This window comes from Microtus oregoni, unplaced genomic scaffold (assembly GCF_018167655.1).
Source record: "Microtus oregoni isolate MIOR12 unplaced genomic scaffold, Mior012 000041F_ref0000270, whole genome shotgun sequence".
In the NCBI taxonomy this organism is placed as follows: Eukaryota; Metazoa; Chordata; class Mammalia; order Rodentia; family Cricetidae; genus Microtus; species Microtus oregoni.
Window position 1 is genome coordinate 18,969,359 of NW_024543208.1, and position 20,971 is coordinate 18,990,329.

At 42.2% G+C, this 20,971-nt stretch overlaps 1 protein-coding gene across 22 annotated transcripts in view; it reads right to left on the reverse strand.

The window, feature by feature from the left end:
• Sorbs2 (sorbin and SH3 domain containing 2) overlaps window positions 1-20,971 on the reverse strand; it is a 318,492-nt gene that overhangs the window by 198,841 nt on the left and 98,680 nt on the right. For 8 of the 22 annotated variants that reach the window (XM_041632408.1, XM_041632403.1, XM_041632404.1 and 5 more), the window contains exon 1: window positions 5,378-5,929. The exons of 1 other annotated variant lie outside the window; for it this stretch is intronic. The gene's annotated coding sequence lies outside the window, so the exon portion shown is untranslated. Of the gene's footprint in view, window positions 1-5,377; window positions 5,931-15,426; window positions 15,535-20,971 lie in introns of those variants that run through there. 13 more of the 22 variants (XM_041632409.1, XM_041632415.1, XM_041632407.1 and 10 more) reach the window with 6 other exon arrangements.

The following is a 20,971-nucleotide window of genomic DNA, read 5'->3' on the forward strand; positions in this document are numbered from 1 at the left end:
AGATTACGTTCCCTTGTTTTAGAACACACTAACCCTCCACCAGACAACACAGTGAGCACAAGAATAGCTGGAGTTGTCAGTTTATCCTCTTTCCTCTATTAACTTCAGCACAGAAAACAGACATGATAGGGTGTGAGGGTATCTTGATAAGCCACACACAGTCAGCCCCTCTTTCAGAATCCAATATGGACTTCCAATGTGTTGTATGTTGTGTTTTCCCAGTTGTACCACGTATGGGATAGGGTGTAAATATTCAATATCCCAATAAGGCCAGAAGTAGCTGAGCCTTAGTTAATAGGTGGAGAAAGATTCCCCATAGTCAAAAGTTTAGACACATTTCTATCTTTTCTATCTACAAGATTGTCACCTCATGACGGTCACTTCCTTAGGGGTGTAAATGTTCCTGAGAAGCCAGCTATCCTAGGCTGGCACAGACTTTGTAGAGGATGACAGAAGGAGTTTTTAAATAAAACCATTTTCTCCAGTGTGGCCAGAATGTGTGTGTGTGTGTGTGTGTGTGTGTGTGTGTGTGTGTATGATGTGTATATATGTATGTATATTATGTGTATGTATATATATAAAATTTTCTGTGAACTTAAAAACTTCACTCAAGTCCTACTGGCATTTGTGCGTTCTGTTTGGAAATTTCTAAGTGTTGAGCCTCTTGGTTTGAAGCCCATCTATGCTGTAGTTTCTTGCACTTCATGGCTGATCCTTCCAAAGACCTTAGTCTCTAAAATGTACCACCACACTGAGAAGAATGGAGGGGATACAGAACCATAGGCATTTTCATTGCCCTTTTCTCAACTCCCAGCGTTCCAGAAATTATTTATTGCGTAGGAAAGGAGTCTGAAGATTTTTTTCCATGTTGGTTGTGGCCTAGACTCGCCTTGGTCCCCTGTAAGAATGTTAGTTCCAACTTAAGCCTCCAAGTACACCTTAATTAATACTGCGTAAAATTATATTCCTCTCAAGACAGAGGATATGGTTCATTACAAGAAAGTCCTTTTTGATGTTTGCCCTCCTTTGTGAACATTTCTTAAAGGAACAGTAGGGGAACTGAATGTTTGTATTGAATAAAAACAACCCAAACCAAGAAAATAAGCAAATATGCATTTTAAAAGTTTCTGAGAATTTCAAGTAAGCCTCTTCCTTATTTGATTTTCCTTTATTTACCATATATTCATAGAAAGAACTTAAGAAATGTCTATAGGATATTTTTGAAGGGGATAGGAATGCTCTATTTGAAATGGCTCTTAGTTAGGTTGAGGAAGAATGACAGTTTTTTGAAGTTTGCTCAAATAAAACCTTTCAAAGAGCAAGCAAAATCAATGTTAGACCTATATATACCTGACTCATATGGGGACAAGAAAGTCATGCCTTTTGGCTAAGTTTCCTATTTAATGAACTAGTACATTTCTGTTTTGAAGACTGAAAAGTGTGACATCATTCTATATAAGTATGTCACAATGGATGCCCTCCCCAGACCTGTCTTAGAGGGAACTTCATTCTCTGCCCAACTAGCATCACCTTGATTGAACTCGAACTGAATCAGAGTGATGGGGCCATTTTTAGAGATCAACAGTCACAGAAGTGTGCTCCTATAGCTGAATACACGTGCCTTAGCATTTTCAGAAACGACCTAGATAGAACACTCACTAGAACTTTTGACAGGGATAGTTTAGAATACACATATCTGTACCAAGAATAATTTTTGTCCTTTTGTACAACTTTCAGAAAATTATCAAATGCAGTCATCTATTCTTCACGGCAAAATGCAAGGGCCAATCATTATACTATCAAATACTTTTATGTATAATGTAAAAATGTTACTTAAATATAAAATATAGAGAATGATGAGATTATGTTTCCTAAAATCTAGTAACTATATGTGACGCAAGATAATTAACTAGCCTTTAAGATGAATATCAAACTTTATCTATTAATTAATTATAGCATGCTATACATCAGCACCAGCTGGAAGATAGCTAACACAGCCATTAGAAGCCAGCACAATCACAAGGAACTTAACTCGTTTCCATTACAAGATCCAAATACGGTGAAGACATTCGAATGTCTAGAAATACAAATTTAAATATTTCCTAACATTTTCCTTTTCTCATTGGAAACATCGGACTATTTTGAACTTTCTGATCTGAAATACTTTCTGGGCAAAACATTCCTGCCAAACTAATGAATGCTTTTGCCTTGAGCGCGGATACCTTAAGAGACGGGATTGTACACAGAGTTCCTGATGCATCATTCCCGTGGATGACAGCATTCTAGCAATTTCCTCACAAAACGGTAATTAGAATATTTTTAAAAATAATAATTATGCCATTATCTGGGGGAAAAGGTAAGTCTCTGTTAAAACCAGGTCTACACCTGGAGCCACAGCCCCCCTTTCTCATGTAGGAGCTCACCTTAGGAGGAAGGGGGCAGGGCATCAGTGAGCTACTGATGAGGACACCTGTAACCTTCCAGGTTTATTTAGGAAAATGGAAAGGAGCTTGGCTACTAGATGTTGCATTCCAATTCCTTAGTTCCCCCTTCAGCTAAAAACTTTCTCTTTCTCAGCTTCAATATGAAAAGCTGCTTCCTAAGCATCTACATTATATTCAGTTTCCAGTCAAAAGTTGTCTTAGAGGGAATCCCAAGCAGGAATGTTCAGTTGTTTTTTTTTTTTTTTATTTTTACCTGAACTTTAAAAAAAGAATTTAATTCTTTTTTTTATTAAAAAAACCTTTTTTAAAAGATACATTTAAAGTTTTTCTTTCAGAAAATGACTATTTAATACAAGATAGCCATTGCTTTTATAAAACTGTGATTCCAGAGTGACATTTTCATAACTGACAAGTCGCTACTCTTTCTAGTTTTTGATTTTATTTTATTATGTTCTGAGTTTCTCTGATGAAAGGCAATACTAGATCATGGCTACATTTACAGTAGCCAATAGTGAAGCCCGAATTTATCAACACAATCTCTGAATGTTAGGTTCTAAATGCTGCACAAAGTTCTGTAGAATCAGAGGCCTGTAAGACTGGAACCTGTGAGCAGAGGCAAATGCAAGATGATACCGTGGACAGAAAAAGAGCCATGGGGTGCTGGATGTGGTAAGGAACAGTCTGGGTGGGGCGTCCTTGCTGGATTCTTGAGGGCCCATGAAAATGACCAGTGCGGCTGGGAAAGTTAAAGGGAAAGTACACCACGGAGGGTGTCAACCACATTTGCCAGGGCTTGAGAGTGTGTTTTAGAAATGATGAAATATTTGACTTTGCCAATTGGAGAGTTGAAAACGGCAGAAACGGTGTCAAAAACCAGACAAAACACAACGAGCAAAGTGGTGACAGACGAGGAGGACTCTCTGAACTCCATTCTTAGAACTGATGAAGTAACGGTTGCTGCTGATGTTGGCTTGGGGATGTTCCTCCCTGTAGCTGCCCTCTTAAATGGTGAGCGTCATAGGAAAACAGAGCAGGGGTAAGGAGCCTGTGTGCCTGTTTTCCTGGGTGCTCACATGTTCTTGGCCCACGTAAAGATACCACAAAGGCAACAGGGCACGCCACCCGAGCGGTGTGCAGTCGGTGTTTCTACAACCGGTTCTAAAAGTTACGTCAAGAGAAACTCAGAGAATTATTCCCTTGCCTCGGGTGTGTTCCCAGTGTTAATCTAAGCACTCCTTTGGCGGTGTCACCAAAGGAAGTGACATTGAAGGGGGCTCCTTCTTACCGTTCATTTTGTCTTCACTTACATGGCTGAGATTGGCATTCACAGAAGCTGTCTTCATGTTAAAAGTCTGTTCGTTTACTTTTCCTTGAGAACTAAACTAAGTGAAGGACGATTCCATCATCTGAGCATTTTATCCCACAGAACGTTTCCCACTCACAGTCATGTTTGCATGCGTTCATATCCAACACGTGCTCACACTTCTCCACACTGATGATTCTTAATCTAAATCTTTATGTCCTGAACAGACAGCCCCTTCTTACATTTTATGATTGGCTCTGAGGCTATGCGAACGTTTGAAACAGGTGATACGTGTTCTCACATATCAGTGAAAACATTCCTACTAACATTATTAGGAGACTCCTTATGTGATCTGTATTTTGCGAGAAAAAGACAGTAAAGAATAAACTACTTCTTGGAAAAAGATCGCAGTTACTTTTTATTTGCAATTTCATGATCAGCTCCATCTTTGGCTGGTAGAGACGAGTTATCAGAAGTTTCCAGCCAGATGATTTTCAGTAAGTATTTCTAACAGCATTATGGCTAACCAGACATTCCTGGTCCTCCAGCAGCCAAACTGACTCAGGGCAGCTGAAAGGGCGCTAAGGCAGAATGTAATCATCTCTTGGCTCTTTCCTTGCCAGGGGAGTTTGATTTGACTGATCAGTTTGAACTCAGAGTACCAGCTTGTTCCTAAGAGACTATCCACCAAAGAAATGCTCACGAAGGGGCATTATACCCCTTTCAATTCAAAGTCTGTGCCACTTTCAGGCAGTGGCCAGCGGCAGACATCATCCCCATTATTGGTGTGTGGAACTGTAGGAAGAATGTGGTATTTTTGTTGTTGTTGTTGTTGTTGCTATTATTGTTTGTTTGCTCTCACTATCCTGTGAAATCTAGCTACTTGTGAGGGAAAAAAAAGTGCGAGAAGTTTTCCTATAGCTGTGCTGGGGTTCAGTGCCGATAATTCACCTCTTTTCTTTCCCTGGATTCCGAGCCTGGGGAGTACAATGGGGGTGTTGTGCTCTGGGGTAGCCCGGCATGCAGGATATTGCGAGAGGAGGTGTGAGTAACTTGCAGTACCTAAAGTGTTTGCTCTATAACTGCTGAGGACTAAATCAAACAGCCCACCAGGCCATTTGGTTTAGAGTAAGCAAGTACAGACTCCACTAGCTACTACGACTTACATAGGAAACAGAATTCCTCGCTTTAAAAGTGTACATCGGTGTTAAGAATTAGAACATTTATGAGGCTAAAAAACAAACGCTTCACAGCTTGCATGCAGTCGGTTTACTGTGCAGTTCTTTTAACGTGTCAAAGGGTAAGTCACAAAAGAATCCATTGTTCTGTTGGAGAGAAAGGTTATTGGCTATCAGGTCTATCCAGAAAGACAAGCCATCATAGGCTGTTAAAACAGTAAACAGTTATTTTAAATCCTAAAAGAAAACAGCAGCGCCTTTTTTCTTTATCACACAATTTCTGGAACCTCAACTCACAGAGTTAACTCTGTATCTTAAACATTATTTTGTGAAAGTAATGTGTGTGTTTCCTCCTTAATTTCAGGTCACAACGACCAATATAAAAATGTCAGGTTAAGTTTTGGCTTCAAGTTATTTTTATGCTGAGCTTTCAAAAGAGAGAAAAAGCTTACCTCTGTCAGTCAAGTGGGATGCCCGGAGCCCCTTTCTCAGCCTCAGCTTCAGCGTGCAGGAGCGGGAGCAGATGCTCGGAGCTAACAGTCTGTTCACAGGAAGCAGGTGAACCCGAGAGCGGCTGCCTGCGTTCCAGCCCAGTGCCCATCCGCGCACACACCTGCTTTCCCAGACCTGCGAGCAGCAGCCTCGCGCAGGACCTGTGCTAGCAGAGGGAGGCACCCTCTTTTCAGAGCCCGGGTTCTCTCAGTTGGGGAGCTGCTGAGATAACTGTGCGGGGAAGGCTTGCCTTCCCTAGACAAAACCCTTTCCTGCTGCTGCCCGCGAGCTGATACGCGGCGTTATCACCCTGCATTCCCCGTTCTCCAATCAGCTAATTGCAACAGCAGTCAACAGCTTGTCGCAGGGGCAGCTTGCAGGCACACGTGGCTGCAATGATTGTGCACTAGCATGCCCATTGTGGCTCTCTTCTTTCAAGAGATTTAAAAAAAAAAAAAATGCTTCTTCCACCGTGAAGCTCTATGCCACACAGCTTTCCATAAGTAAAATGGCTGGTCCTCTCAACGCTGCTGCGACAGCTCATTGGGTTCCACTAGCTTTTCGTAGCCATAGCAACAACCAACAGACAGACTTAGCAAGCATGGCTGATCATGTGCGGCGCACGACACAGCTTGTTAATTTCTTTTTTTTTTTTTAAATCAAACTCATCATTTTTCGAAGTGGGGGCAGCTTCTGTTACCTTTCTAAATGTTTCGTCGAGAGCGCAGGCGCCCTGATCCCTTCCCTCCCCTGCACTCCCCTCCCCCCACAGGCATGCACTCAGCTTTTCTGGGGAACTTTTGTATAAGTCAATCTTACGCTGTGAGATCGAGGAAGGAAAGCTGCATTCACATCTATCCAGGTTAAAAATATGCATATCTCCGGAGAGGGCACTAATTGGAACCTGGGCAAAAACAGGTTTGATCTTGGAGTCATAAAAGGGGCTGGAAGGAGATCTGCTGAAGGGGGGCAGCTGTGGTTTTTGTTTTCCAATGACAATCCTATAGCTAACTTAATTCAAGCAAAGCCCCGTGAATCTTACATTATATCTAGTCCAAATAATAGTCTAGTCAGAGGAGCTGGTTTATTGCTTCTGAATTATCCATTTATCTATAGACTGTGTTTAATATCTTAATACATCACACAGTTTAAAGGAGAATTAAAAAAAAAAGTTCTATTGCTGTTCCTGTGGGAAACTCTAACTCAATTATACTTTATTTTTAATTTTAAAATACTTTTCAAAATCCAAACCAAGGCCTAGTGGTGGTGGCGCACGCCTTTAATCCCAGCACTCGGGAGGCAGAGGCAGGCAGATCTCTGTGAGTTCGAGGCCAGCCTGGTCTACAAGAGCTAGTTCTAGGACAGGCTCCAAAAGCTACAGAGAAACCCTGCTTCGAAAAACCAAAAAAGAAAAAAAAATGAAAAAAAAATCCAAACCAAATAAAAAAAATCCCTTGAGAATTTAAGCATTACCTTCAAGGCAGGAATTTGGACTACATTCCAGACTTTTTCAAAAGCCCATCTCCTCACAGTATCTGTTCAGGGCTAGGCTAACGCCATTAACAATTTAAATCTTCTAAAACTCCCCCCCCCAGACTTTTCTACTCTTTAACTATTGTCACCAGCCATGTTCTATTTGAGATATTTTCAAAGTAGTGTCCTACTTAGGTTTGCTCCTAGCCCTCTGTTTGAAATCATGTGTTAGCACTTTGGACTTGTAAACAGACAAGTTGCGTTGGCTAGGAGACATCGATTTATGTTTTGTTAAGTATTGCATTTTGCTGCCCACGCTAGCATTCCGACCTTCTGTAGTCACTCCCAGGGTCAGTATGATAGGAATCCTATGGCCGTAGATTTGGGGATTCCATTTCCTCTTCCTGTCCAAGCAGGTCTTATTGACTTGCACAGGATCAGTAAGTCCAGTAAGAAAGACTGAGTGAACCTTTCTGCTGGGTTCGGGTCCCACACGTTTTCTCATCACTGAAGTCTTTGTCTTATCAAATAGCTGAGTTTGCGAGTCCCAAATAGGTCACTACAATTCCTTGAGCATGTCTGCTCTTCAATCTCAAATGTCAACATCTTGAGTGGCAAAAACAAAAAACAAAACAAAAAACAAAACAACAACAAAAAACATGCTTCCTGGACCTTTGGATATTTCTGTTTTCTGACAGGTTCTTTACTGAACCCCTACTCAGTATCTTTAACTTAGGTTCCACACTGTCTCTTTATTTATCTATGAACATCTTGCTCAAACAGAGATCACACCAATGACACTTACAAGTAGAGGCTCCCACTGTGCCTGAGATCTGCCTCTATTGTCTGGGGGCTTGTCACACCTTTTAACTAATGAACAGTTTTCCTCTATTACTTCCTGAAAGTCAATCTGGCCCATACACTATTGTCTTCTATACTTAAATATTGTATCCCAATACATATATATTCTTGAATGTAAGATGGCGTCTAACTCTGTTGCCTTGGCTGGTCTCCAACATCTGAACTCAAGGAATCCTCCTGCTTCAGCTTGTTGAGTGGTTACAGGTGTATATCATTACATGTGAATTCCTTGATACTGAAGGATGGCCTACAATACTCTCAGACTTCATGAGCATTCTGCATTTCAACTCACGTTTGAACATCATGCATTTATGGATGCTATCATTTTAGAAAAACTGAAGTGATTCCGATTAAATGTTGGCACTTTCTAAAAAGGTACCAAGAAATATTCTAATTTTGGATTTTTGAGTGGTTTGGCACATCCTTATTCCACCTACATGGATTGTATAGTTGGGCATAGGGATCATCAAAGTCATTTTTTTTAGGAATTCAGGGGTCTCATCTCCTGCATCCATCACAGCACAAACAGTTCTTGCTCTAAAGAGAGAGCTTGGAGCCCCCACATTATATGGGACTAGAAAAGGCTGGTGGGAACTGAGACAAATCATTTGCTATTTTGTTACCCCATGGTGTCTGTTAAGCATCTCTATCAATTATTAAAAAGTTGTCCATCGTATACAATAAAGGAGCTTCTGAAGGCATTGCCATCCCTGACTTCAAACTCTACTAGAGAGCTATAGTGATAAAAATGGTTTGATATTGGTACAAAACAGACAGGTGGATCAATGAAATTGAATTAAAGACTCCAACATTAATCCACACACCTATGAACACCTGATTTTTAACAAGAAGCCAAAATTATATGACAGAAAAAAGAAAATCTCTTCAACAAATGCTGCTGGCATAGCTTGATGTCAACATGTAGGAGAATGAAAATAGATCCATATCTATCACCTCACACAAAACTTTAGTCCAGGTGTATCAAAGACCCCAACATAAATATAGTTACACTGAACCTGATAGAAGAGAAAATGGGAATTAGACTTGAATTCATTGGTGCAGGAGACTACTACCTGAATATAACACAGTAGCACAGACACTGAGCGCAACAATCAATAAATGGGACCCCCTGAAACTGAGAAGCTTCTGTAAGTCAAAGGATATGGTCAGTAAGATAAAATAGCAGCCTACAGAATGGGAAAAGATCTTCACCACCCCACATCTGACAGAGGGCTGATCTCTAAAATATATAAAGAACTCAAGAAGCTAAACATCAAAATACCAAATAATCCAATTTAAAAAATGGATTACAGATGGGGTACAGATCTAAACAGAGAATTTTCAACAGAAGAATCTCAAATGGCCAAAAGACACTTAAATTATGCAACACCCTTAGTCATCAGGGAAATGGAAATCAAAAAGACGCCCAGATACCGTCTTACACTTGTCAGAATGACTAAGGTCAAAAATACTGAGGGCAGCTTTTGTTGCAGAGGATATGGAGTAAGGGGAACATTCCTTCACTGCTGGTGGGAGTGCAAACTTGTACAGTCACTTTGGAACGCAGTATAGTGGTCTCTTAGAAAACTGGGACTCAGTGTGTGGGTGCACCCCTCGTGGTCCTGAGTTCCTTGCTCATGCTCCTGATTTGGACCTTGAGATTTCTGTCCGGTGCTCCCATGTGGGTCTCTGTCTCTGTCTCCTTTCATTGCCTGATGAAGGTTAATATTCATGAGGATGCCTATGTGTTTGTCTTTGGATTCACCTTCTTATTTAGCTTCTCTAGGAACATGAATTATAAGCTCAATGTCCTTTATTTATGGCTAGAAACCAAATATGAGTGAGTACATCCCATGTTCCTCTTTTTGGGTCTGGCTTACCTCACTCAGGATAGTGTTTTCTATTTTCATTCATTTGTATGCAAAATTCAAGAAGTCCTTGCTTTTTACTGCTGAGTAATACTCTAATATGTATATATTCCACACACTGAGACAATGGGGATGTTCTATCGGGAACTCACCAAGGTCAGCTGGCCTAGGTCTGAAAAAGCATGGGATAAATCCGGACTAGCTGAACATAGCGGACAAAGAGGAATACTGAGAACTCAAGAACAATCGCAGTGGGTTTTTGATCCTACTGCACGTACTGGCTTTGGGGGAGCCTAGGCAGTTTGGATGCTCACCTTACAAGACCTGGATAGAGGTGGGCGGTCCTTGGGCTTCCCACAGGTCAGGGAACCCTGATTGCTCTTGGAGCAGATGAGGGAGGGGACTTGATGGGGGAGGGGGAGGGAAATGGGAAGCGGTTGCGGGGAGGAGGCAGAAATCCTTAATAAATAAATAAATAAATAAGAAGAAGAAAAAAAAAAGAAAACTGGGACTCAATCTACCTCAAGACCCAGCTATACCAATTTTAGGCATATACCCAAAAGTTGCAGAATCATACCACAAGGATACCTAGTATGTTCATAGCAGCATTATTTATTTTTTGTGTGATTTTTTTATTGCTATTTATTGAGCTCTACATTTTTCTCTGCTCCCCTCCCTGCCTCTCCCCTTCCCCCTTCAACCTGCCCCCAAAGTCCCCATGCTCCCAATTTACTCAGGAGATCTTGTCTTTTTATACTTTCTACTTCCCATGTAGATTATATCTATGTAAGTCTCTCTTAGTGTCTGTAGTGTTGTCTAAGTTTTCTGGGATTGTGGTTAGCAGCTTTATTCATAATAGGCAGAACCTTGGAACAACCTAGATGCCCCTCAACCGAAGAATGGGTAAGGAAGATGTGGTACATTTACACAGTGGAGTACCACTCAGCTGTAAAAAGCGATTACTTCATGAAATTTACAGGCAAATTGGATGGAAATAGAAGAAAAAAAAAGCATTTTGAGTAAGGTAACCCAGACCCAGAAAGACAAACATGGTACATTGGCAATAAGTATAGGATGACCAACTTGCAATTCACAGCCCCAGATAGACTAGATAACAAGAGGGATCCATAGAGGGATGCATGGATTTCTCTGGGAAAGGGAAGTCGAAAAGATCTCCTGGGTAAACTGGGAGTGGGGGGAGTTGGGGGTATGGAGGTATGGAACTAGAAGGAGGGGGTTGGGTGGGCTGGATGGGAACTAGAGGGAGTGAGTTTGGTGAGTTGAGTGTTGTATTGGAGACAGAATGGAGGGGAAGAGTAACAAAAGAGATGGCTTGATGAGGTATTGTGGGGTTAGGGAGAAACCTAGTGCCACGGAAAGTCCCAGGAATCCACAAGGGTGACCCCAAGTAAGACTCCTGGCAATGGTGCAGAGAGTGCCTGAACTGGCCATCTACTGTAAGTAGATTGGCGACTTCCCTAATTGCCATCAGAGATACGTTATCCATTAACTGATAGGAACAGAGGCAGAGACCCACAGAAAAGCATTGTGCTGAACTCCAATAGTCTTGCTGAAGAAAGGGAGGAGGAATTGTACCAGCTAGGGCAAGTCATGATGGGGGAACTCACAGAGACAGCTAAGCTGACCTGAGCTCACAGAAGCTCACAGAAGCTCATGAACGCAGTCAAGGAGCCTGTACAGAACCAACCCAGGTCCTCTGCATGTGTGTGGCAATCGTGTAGCTTGGTCTCCTAGTAAGGCTTTTAACAGTGAGGGCAGGACCTTTTCCCAGTGCTTAGCTGACTTTTGGTAACTTGTTCCCCATGCTGGATTACCTGGCCCCCCTTTGGCATAAGGGGAGGAGCTTGGTCCTACCTCAACTTGATGTGCCATGCTTTGTGCAAGCCCATGGGAGGCCTGTCCCTTTCTGAATGGAGATGGAAGAGGAGACGATGAAGAGGGGTATGTGGGAAATGGGAAGGGATAGGAGGAGAGGAGGGAGGGGAAAGTGGTTGTTGTGTAAAATTAATTTATAAATGTTAGTTAAATTAGAAATAAGTAAAGAAAAATAAAGAGTTGCCCCTTGTCAACCACTGGAGATTGGTTCCAGGACAAACATAATCATCAGATATTCATGTCCTTTATATAAGGTAGTATTCATATACCATCTATATTTAATTCAATGTAAATGCTATGTATATTGTTTCATATTACTTAGAAAATAGTGTTAAGAAGTCTGGACACATACTTTCTTTTTTTTTTTTTAATTAGGCAGGATCTCATTAGCTCAGAATGAACTTGAATTTTCTATGTAGTATAGGTTAAATTTGAACTCTGGATCCTCCTGTTTCAGCCTCCTAAGTACTAGAATTGTAGGTGTGTGCTACTATGTATCACATCACACAGAAGCATGCTGTGGAAAAATCCTTCTGTACACTGTGTGACTATGTCTCTATGATTGGCTTAAAAAACAAGCTGACTGGCCAGTAGCTGAACAGGATAAAGATAGGCAGGAAAGCCAATCTGAGAATGAAGGAATGAGGAAGGACAGAGTCAGAAGAATCACCAGTGGGATGGAGAACGAGTCAGACACACAAAATGGGGTGGAGAGAAAAGCCATGAGCCTTGGGGCAGCACATAGATCAATAGAAATGGGTTAAGTTGTAAGAGCTAGTTAGTAATAAGCCTGAGCTATTGGCTGAGCATTTACAATTGATAAGCCCCACTGTGTTTATTTGAAAGTGGCTGTCAGGTCAGGAACACTCCGCCTACAGAAGCAATTTGTAAATACATTTTATTTGTGATGAGCTGAATCTGCCAATGTTGGACCCAAGGTTGCAGAGGGTTTGCTAAGTACAGATCTGTATAAAAGCTTGGGTTCCCATTGGCTTTTGCTTTATATCAAAACCTTTCTCCTCAAACTCTGTCTGGTGTGGCTTAGCAAGATCTCTCTTGTCCTATGGGTCTGTTCTAATTCCCATCTCTCACTCTTCTTCTTCTGGTGAAAGTGTACAGGCTTTCAAGAAGGCAAATCTGGACTTTCTAGCTCATCTTTCATTGTGAGATGAGATGTTTTCCAGATTGCTCATGCCTTGAACCTGGCAGCCCTCTGTTTTGGTCTCATTAGTGAGGATGCATGTTATCATTTCATTTTCCTGTTTTTTTTTTTGTCAGTGTAGTAGCTACAAAGTCATCATTTATTATGGTTTTTCCTTTGCATCTCTGTAGTTACTAACAAAACTGAACATCTCTTCATTTGGGAATCTTTTAGGTCAACCTCATCTGTCAACTTCTTGTTGACAGGTTTGCCCATTTTCCTGTTGAGGCATAGCAATATGGTCACAAAATATTTTCAAATTTCTATATATTTAAACATCATAGTTACATTTGTAATGTCATTAAAAGTTAATAAGATGTTCACCATTGACATCTAAAGATGATGTGTACACTAACTTTTTGGATTTATTATGAAATGAAATGAGGAATGGGGTGGAAATTTCCACTTGAACATCATGTTCTTATACGAAAACATGTACTACCTTACTAGAACATGGCTTTCTAAAACAAATACACTGTATGCTTAGAAATAATATTAGATTAAACAGTTAAGTTAGACAATGTCATTATCTGCCATCTATGTTTTTTTTTTCTTTTGGTTTTTTGAGACAGGGTTTCTCTGTAGCTTTTGGAGCCTGCCCTGGAACTATCTCTTGTAGACCAGGCTGGTCTCAAACTCACAGAGATCCGCCTGCCTCTGCCTCCCGAGTGCTGGGATTAAAAGCACGTGTCACCACCACCTGGCCTGCCATCTATTTTTAAGAGCTGCTATACCATATACAAATTTACATTATCTATAACTTACCTATCTATCACCTATCTAAGAGCTAAGTTATACTACATGTACAAATATATCCATATCTATCATCTATCTTTGTCTGTCTACTATCTACTTACCTATCAATAATCTACCTATCATCTACTTATCTATCTAAGATTATCTATTAGCTATTATCTCTCTTTAAATGAGGACAATACAAATATGGAACATAGTAACAACACCTGGTGAATCATACGTGAAGGATGCTTTAATTTTATTTTGCAAATTATTTTTACTTTTTTTTATATGTTTGAAGCTTTTCTTTACAGGTTACAAAGCCTTTAAATGGAATAAAATGTAGTGTCTGCAACAGATGTGGTTTTAAGGTCAAAGTTAATTGCTTGGATGTAGCTTACTAGTACAGTTAAAAATGAAGATCGATTAAATTACGGAATAACGAAGGTAATAATATTGTTCTTGTTAAAGGGCTAATTTGGTACAAAATCGTTGAGATAATTTTGAATCTTCTTGAAAACAATTGCTTTTTCCCTGCGTTTGCTGCTTCCCCAGTGCCTCGATCATAAGCCACTTTTCCACCGGTTCCCCAGTTAAAATCCTTTATGATTTGGTTCCTTCTTGGCTGTAAAAACTCAATGAGAGCATTGTTGCTTAGATCAACACGCTCCTCACACGCACGTATTCTAGGTCCTCCATCACTGGGTTCTACTAAAAGATCCCGTCCCTAGTGTAACAAAGAAGCTCTGTGTAAGGCTCACTGTAGGGAATGAAGCGGAGTGTGTTTTGTTTGATGGAATAACAGAGTTTTGTAAAGCTTGTGTAGATGTTCCTAATTCCTAATACCAAATGGAATGGGCCAAAGGTTTCTCTACAGTCTTACAAGTGCAGTCATTTGCACAATGACAGGAACAACGTGCATCCTAAGTGGGATCATGACGGGAAGTTTGGCAAGGGTCACCTTGGATAGGATCAGGAAGTAGGTTGGAGACTGAAAGTGAAAGCAAACTGGGTTTGGTTGGAGATTCCATGCTCCAAGAGACTATGCTGGAAAGTAGAGACCGCCTCGCCTGTACTGTTGAGTTCCTGCCTTCATAGTCAGCAAAGAATCCTGATCCCCATTAACACCCAGAGTGGCATTCCTATGTCCTGTCCCCAAGACCCAAACCAGCCCAGCCAATGGAAGGCTTCTCAGAAATCCACATACCAAATAAGTCCAAATTAAGAAAACGATCACAGAGGAACAAAATCTTATCACAGCAGAAATGGCTAGAATGCCAGCGAGAGCAAGATAAAACTTTGTAAAAGGCTTGACATGAAGCAATCTAGGGACATAACACTGATGTGTGTGCACCATAGAAGACTATCCCATGCTGAATAACCAGAACTCCGGCCTCATCCTGAAGGAGAAGTTGTGGGGAAGGGGCCAACCGGTACAGGAAGTAGAGTTAGCAAGGCCCAAGCTGCTGTTGGCTTCCCCCTTAATAACAAGCTTCCTCTAGACAGCCAGCCTTCCCAAGCTCTGGCCGTTGCAAATGACTGTGCTTGCAGCTGCTGAAAGGGGAGTTTCATTGTGCAGGCTGCATTTATATGTGTTAGGAGGAGCTGGGGGTGGAGGTGAGGTGGGGGTTGTTATTCAATAACAACAGAACTAACCCACAATTATACTATCCACCCACCCACCCCTTCCGGTTCCAAGAACTAACCTGTTGAGCACAAAGAAGCTTTGTTAGGCCCAGATCCAGACCAGAGAGCTGTGGCGAGACCCACCCTGGGAGTTTGCAAGAAGCACAGGGAACGCTGTACCTGAACTCACTGAGAGTGACCTTTTGTGTTTCCTTAGAAGCAGCTTGAAAAGTGACCAAGGAAGAGGAGAGTGGCAGGGGTCCCTTTCCTGGAAGGGAGTCACACTTCCTTTTAGCGGAGGCATTCAGACCACATCTGGAGTGTATCTCGAGTGGCCTTTTCCACTTACCATGGTCCCCAGTGTAAACAATGCCTCCCAGGTAGCGACAGGCTGCCAGTCATAGTTCCAGCTCAGAAGCAACCCCAGGCTCTGTCCTCCCAGAGTGTTGAATCAGTAACGAACCGTCAGCTTCTGCAAACAAAGTCTGGCAAGAAAGGCTTTTAAACAAATGCTGTTGGTTTCACCGGAGCCCTTGAAACAAACTATGACGGACAGGGTGAAACTTGGCAGGGTTTGTCTACGCTGAGGAGGCAAAGGCCAAATCCTGCAGCAGCCAAATGTGCAAATGCCCAGAAAAATGAAAATAAGAAGCATCACCTTCTACCCTTCAGATATAAATGCTTCTGATACAACACTGCTGATAATCGATGCTGAGATTCAATCATCAAAGAAAGACAGAGCCGCAGAATACACACTATCCTATGTGCTTCAGGAACCAGTAGCCCAATACCAAATCAGAAAAACAGCTGAAGGCCACACTGGATGCAGGAGATGCTCAGGAAAAGACCTGCCATTGGCAGTGTATACAGTCAGGAAAAATGAACTATGTGTCCTGCTCATGCCAGTCAAGGGCTTTACCACTGAGCTACATCTCCACCTTGGTCTGTTTCGAGGATCTTCCCATGCCCTCCATCCAGTGCTCCTGATGGCTCCTGATCAAGCTCTAACCACAAGTGAAGCTTGCAGATGGTGTCTTTTAGCCAGGCTCATCATCAGGGATAATAGAGAGGGATGTGCTGTGGATGGAGGAAAAGAGAAGGGCTTTAGGTAGGTGACCATCACCAGGTGCTACTGGCCGGGCTTCCAAAGACGGCATCTCTGACTGTCATGGAAACCTTCACCTAGTGAACTGCAGGCGGGGAGGGGGAGGTCACATATTGATAACCTCTTTGCTGCCTTGAAATAAGTCTCTGGGAAGCTCCTGTGTTGCTGACCGGGCTGGGCATCATCAGAAAATCGGCAGGGTTGATTTGACAGGACGATGAAGTATCCCTTCTAGTGTGGCGGGACACTGGTTCATCAGGGTGTCCTGCAGGTGTTCCAACAGGGACTCAAGCAGCTGAGCCTGGGCCACTCCACATCCTAGTTTCACACCTGTAACCCAGTTTAATTGATTTTTCCAGCAATCACTGGATAAGTGAATACATTGCCCAGATCCAGCCTTTATGCCAGCATCAGCCATGTCATCTTATGGGAACGGCTTAACCCTTTTGTGCCTTAGGGGATATTGCCTGACTCTGACAATAGTAGTTATGGCAACTAACTGGATTAAATGGTGTTTCTGTGTTCTTTGGTACTTCATTTCTCATTTTTATTACATTGCTGTAATGTGAGCAGAATGTGGTGGGTACAGATGTCGAATTTGTAAAAATTAGATTAACCTAGAACAGAGGTTTAAAAAGAAAAAAGCAACAAGGTTGTTAATGTGCCTCCTGTTGAAAGAAATGAACAGATAGATCATTGCCTCTCTCATTCTGTAATGGAATACCTGACAAGAAGCTGCCAGAAGGAGGAAGGCTTATTTGGGCTCACAGTTTGAAAGCACAGTCATGAATGCTGTCCCTGCACTCTGCTTGAAATCAGAGAATACCCACTCTTAATCAACAGTCAGACCATCGCTCCATCCGTTATATCATGAGATAAACACAAACACACACACCACCACCACCACAACAACAACAGAGATGTAACACCACTACCCTCCCCCCTTTTTTGAGACAGGGTCGACTAGCCAGCACCTTGCTAGATAGCTGCGGATAACTTTGAACCTCTCATCCTCCTGTTTCTACCTCCCAAGTGTTAAGATTTGAGAAGTATGTCACTATGTCTAGCCTGTATTTGTGTTTTAGAAAAAAGGCCTTGGGGAGCATTTACTTAGGTGATAAGTTGTAGAACAACACACAGGGCTTTATATTTCGGCTGCTTTTATTACCCATCGTTGTTATCAGACATCTGTTGGAGTCATTCTCTGTGTAAGGTATTTATTTTAGGTGCCAAAAAAGTTGCAACAAAATGAAAAGCTCAGATTATGAGACATACTGATATTTTATGTTCTACTGAAATGAAAAAGAAAAAAAAACACATGCCGCCAATGAAAGTATAACACAATGTTCTTTTGTACCTTGGAATTTTTATTACTGTTTGTTGGGAGAGCTTTCTCAAATGCATTTAGATTACATTTCCCCATCTATCACTCTGTGTACAAGAAAGACTTGAAATTACTAGGTGAAGATATTCCTAAAATTATTTACATACACAGTTGAACTGTTCTGAATGGCAATATTCTCTATCTAGTGCTTTTCAAGGTTTGACATTTTGGAATCAATAGAAGTAAAATACTGGGGTGGTGGGAAAGAGATGGATTACCAGTTTAGAATGTGGCCTGTTCTTCCAGAAGATAGGGGTTCAGTTCCCAGAATGGAAGGAAGAAGAAGCAGAAGAGGAGGTGGAAGAGGAGGAGGAAAAGGAAGAGAAGGAGGGGGAGAAGGAGGAAAAGGAAGAGGAGGAGGAGGAAAAGGAGGAGGAGGAGAGAGGAAATGGCAGAAGGTCAGCCTGCACCATTGTAACAATTCTAGGATGCTGGTATTCTGAAAGCATTCACAAACCCCAGTGTGTGAACATTGGAGCACTTCTAAGCCAGTGACCTGCTTTTGTTTCCACATCTTCTTCTTGCATTTGGTGAGTTTTCTTGGATGAGCACAACAAGGCTGGTCACCACTGTGGTTGAAATTATTCTTCTTTTCTGGGAAGTTAAAGTGCAAACCATGCAGAGTCATGGTAAAGTCTTTTGAGAGAGAAGATGGCTGGGAATCTGATCATGTTTAGGTAGAAGACTTTAGAAACATGGTGGTGATTTACATAGCAAGGGAATCCCATTTCTGTGCCTCACAGCATGGGAGATGCTCAGGGTTGAAGACTCACCACAGGGCTGGGAAGAGAGCTACCTGCTACCTCAGAAAAGTGTGGAGTATGAGGAATGACCAGAGTCTGATCCACAGCACTCAAACTAAGGACAAAACAAAACAACAACAACAACAGAAAACCTCCTAAATTCAAGCGTCAGGGAGATAGATGATGGAGGAAGGTCATTGGTTAATTATAATAAAGAAACTGCTTGACCCTCATAGGTTAAAACATAGGTGGGTGGAGTAAACAGAACAGAATGCTGGGAGGAAGAGGAAGTGAGCTCAGACTTGACAGCTCTGCTCTCTGGAGCAGAGGCCATGCTCCCCTCTCCCGGGCAGACGCCATGAAGCAAGCTGCCAGGTCAGACATGCTGAAACTTTCCCAGTAAGACTGATGTTACACAGATTATTAGAGATGGGTTGATTGGGATATGAGAATTAGCCTGTAAGGGCTAGAGTTAATGGGCCAAGGCAGTTTCTTTATTAGCCAATGACCTTCCTCCATCAGATAAATGACAGACATATCCTGTGGACTGACTGGCTAGCCAGTATAGCAAAATTAGTGAGTTACAGGTTGATTGAGAGGCCCTAGCTCAAAAAAATAAGGCAGAGGGCTGAAGAGATGGTTCAATGGTTAAGACTACTTGCTCTACATAGAACCTGAGTTTAGTTCCCAGCACCTACTTGGTGGCTCACAACTCTCAGCAATCTCAGTTCCCCCACAGACACCAGACACGTGCACACATGCCAGTAAAGCCCTCACACACATAAAATAAAAATAAGTAAACCTTGAAAAAAAATAAGGTGTAAAGTGATTGAGAAAGATACCCAATGTTGACTTTCTGTCCTATACATGCATACCCACTCACACACACAGATTTCAAATTCAAAGCACAAAAGATGTTCATATTGTGTCCTAAATGAAGAACAGCAGCAACAAATCCATGGGCGTGCCCCATGGCACAATGCCACTCTCAATAAGTAAAAAATTGGTTATATAATTAGTGACGGAAGAGAGCTGAGTGTGCGGGTTAGGATTCTCTGTGGAGCCCTGACTGTGCTGGAGCTCTCTGTAGACCAGACTGGCCTTGAACTCACAGACCTGTGCCCGCTTCTGCCTCCCAAGTGCTGATGTTAAAGGTATGTGCTGCCACCACCCCACATTGGGTAGGTTTTTGACAACTCCTCAAAGCAATCCATAAAATTAAGAAGATTGTTTTCTCTCTTCTCCCTCCTTCCTAGAAGATCCTTACTCTGGGGAGTTGCTGCCCCTTGGTAAGGAATGCTGCACAGAGACCTGGAAATCTGAGCAGGCAGCCCTTCCCCCACCCATTACACATTGCATCATTCCCTCTCATCCAATCACGTCTCTGCATAATGGTCCATTCCCTATTGTCCTCTTTAGCATGAGTAGCTTTTCCTAGGTCTTTGAGGCTTCATTTCTGAAGGTCCCCACAACACACCAAACTTTGATGAAATGCATTTTTAAAAACACCTCTCCAAGTTAACAAATGTTGTATCTTTATCACCAAAGTGACAGCAGCGATTCTGCTGGGTGAGGATGTACCATCCCCTTTTCTGCCTCCTCCGAGTGGAGGAGAGAAAACACTATTCCAAGGCATAGACTAGGTTTCTTACTAGCCACAATCATCCCTTGAAGTCCAAACTACAAGGTTGCTCCTGGGGCAGAAGAAACAAATTTCTATTTCTAACCTTTCTTTACATGGCCTTGTGAAGAAAGAAGAATCGGGTTTATTTCCTCTCAGTTGCAGCAGGCCACCTCCCTCGCTCAACAGCTCCTCTCTCAGCTGTGCAAATGTCTTCACCTAGCTCTCCTGCAGGGTGAAATATCCCGGGTCATGGCGGGGAGTCTTTCTATAGTTAATTAAACCAGCTGGCCCTCCAGCCTTTAACTCCTCCCGCTACACAAACCAAACAACTTCATTCAAGTCAAACCCAAGTGGGGAAAACAGCCTTGGCCGTGTTTTAACCAGATGCCTCAGCAAATTCGGACTCAGACAAAATTCTTTTCTTGTCACCTCGCCGGGTCAGTGCTTTGGCCACACACAGTGCTTGGTGCTCCTGCGCTCGGTGACGCTGGGTGCTTTTCTCTGAAGGGTTTCTTTACAGTGAGGACTTCTTGGAAATGCTGTTTTACCTCGAGTGGCCCGTGAAGTGCACTCGCCTAGCTGAAGTATGGACACTCAGTGAGTACTAATACTTGTTCTTCAGGTTCTGCTGGTCTGTGATAAACTCACACCTAGAAGCCAAGGGCAGCACAGGCCAAGACCTCAGAGTTTCTCCCGTATTCTTTTAAATATGTTTCTCTTTGCCATTACATTTTCTAAATAAAGCAAATTGTTCTTGCGAGCTAGTGAATATAAAATCTGTAGAACCGAAGAGTTCAAAATGTTTGGAACCCTGATTATCTTGCAAAGCAGGACCTCTGAGTATATTACTCCCCTCCTGCCCCCCCCCCCAGTTTTCAGGGTAGAGTGAAGTACAAAGAGTCCTTGAAATCAGCTCATTTATTCAGCGAATACGTTTTGAGTTCTGTGATGTGTTAAGCACAGAAATCGGGTGAAATAGCATTCAAATTGAAAGCGACGAGATTTACCGTCAGATCTGTCTTTATATATGAGCCATGT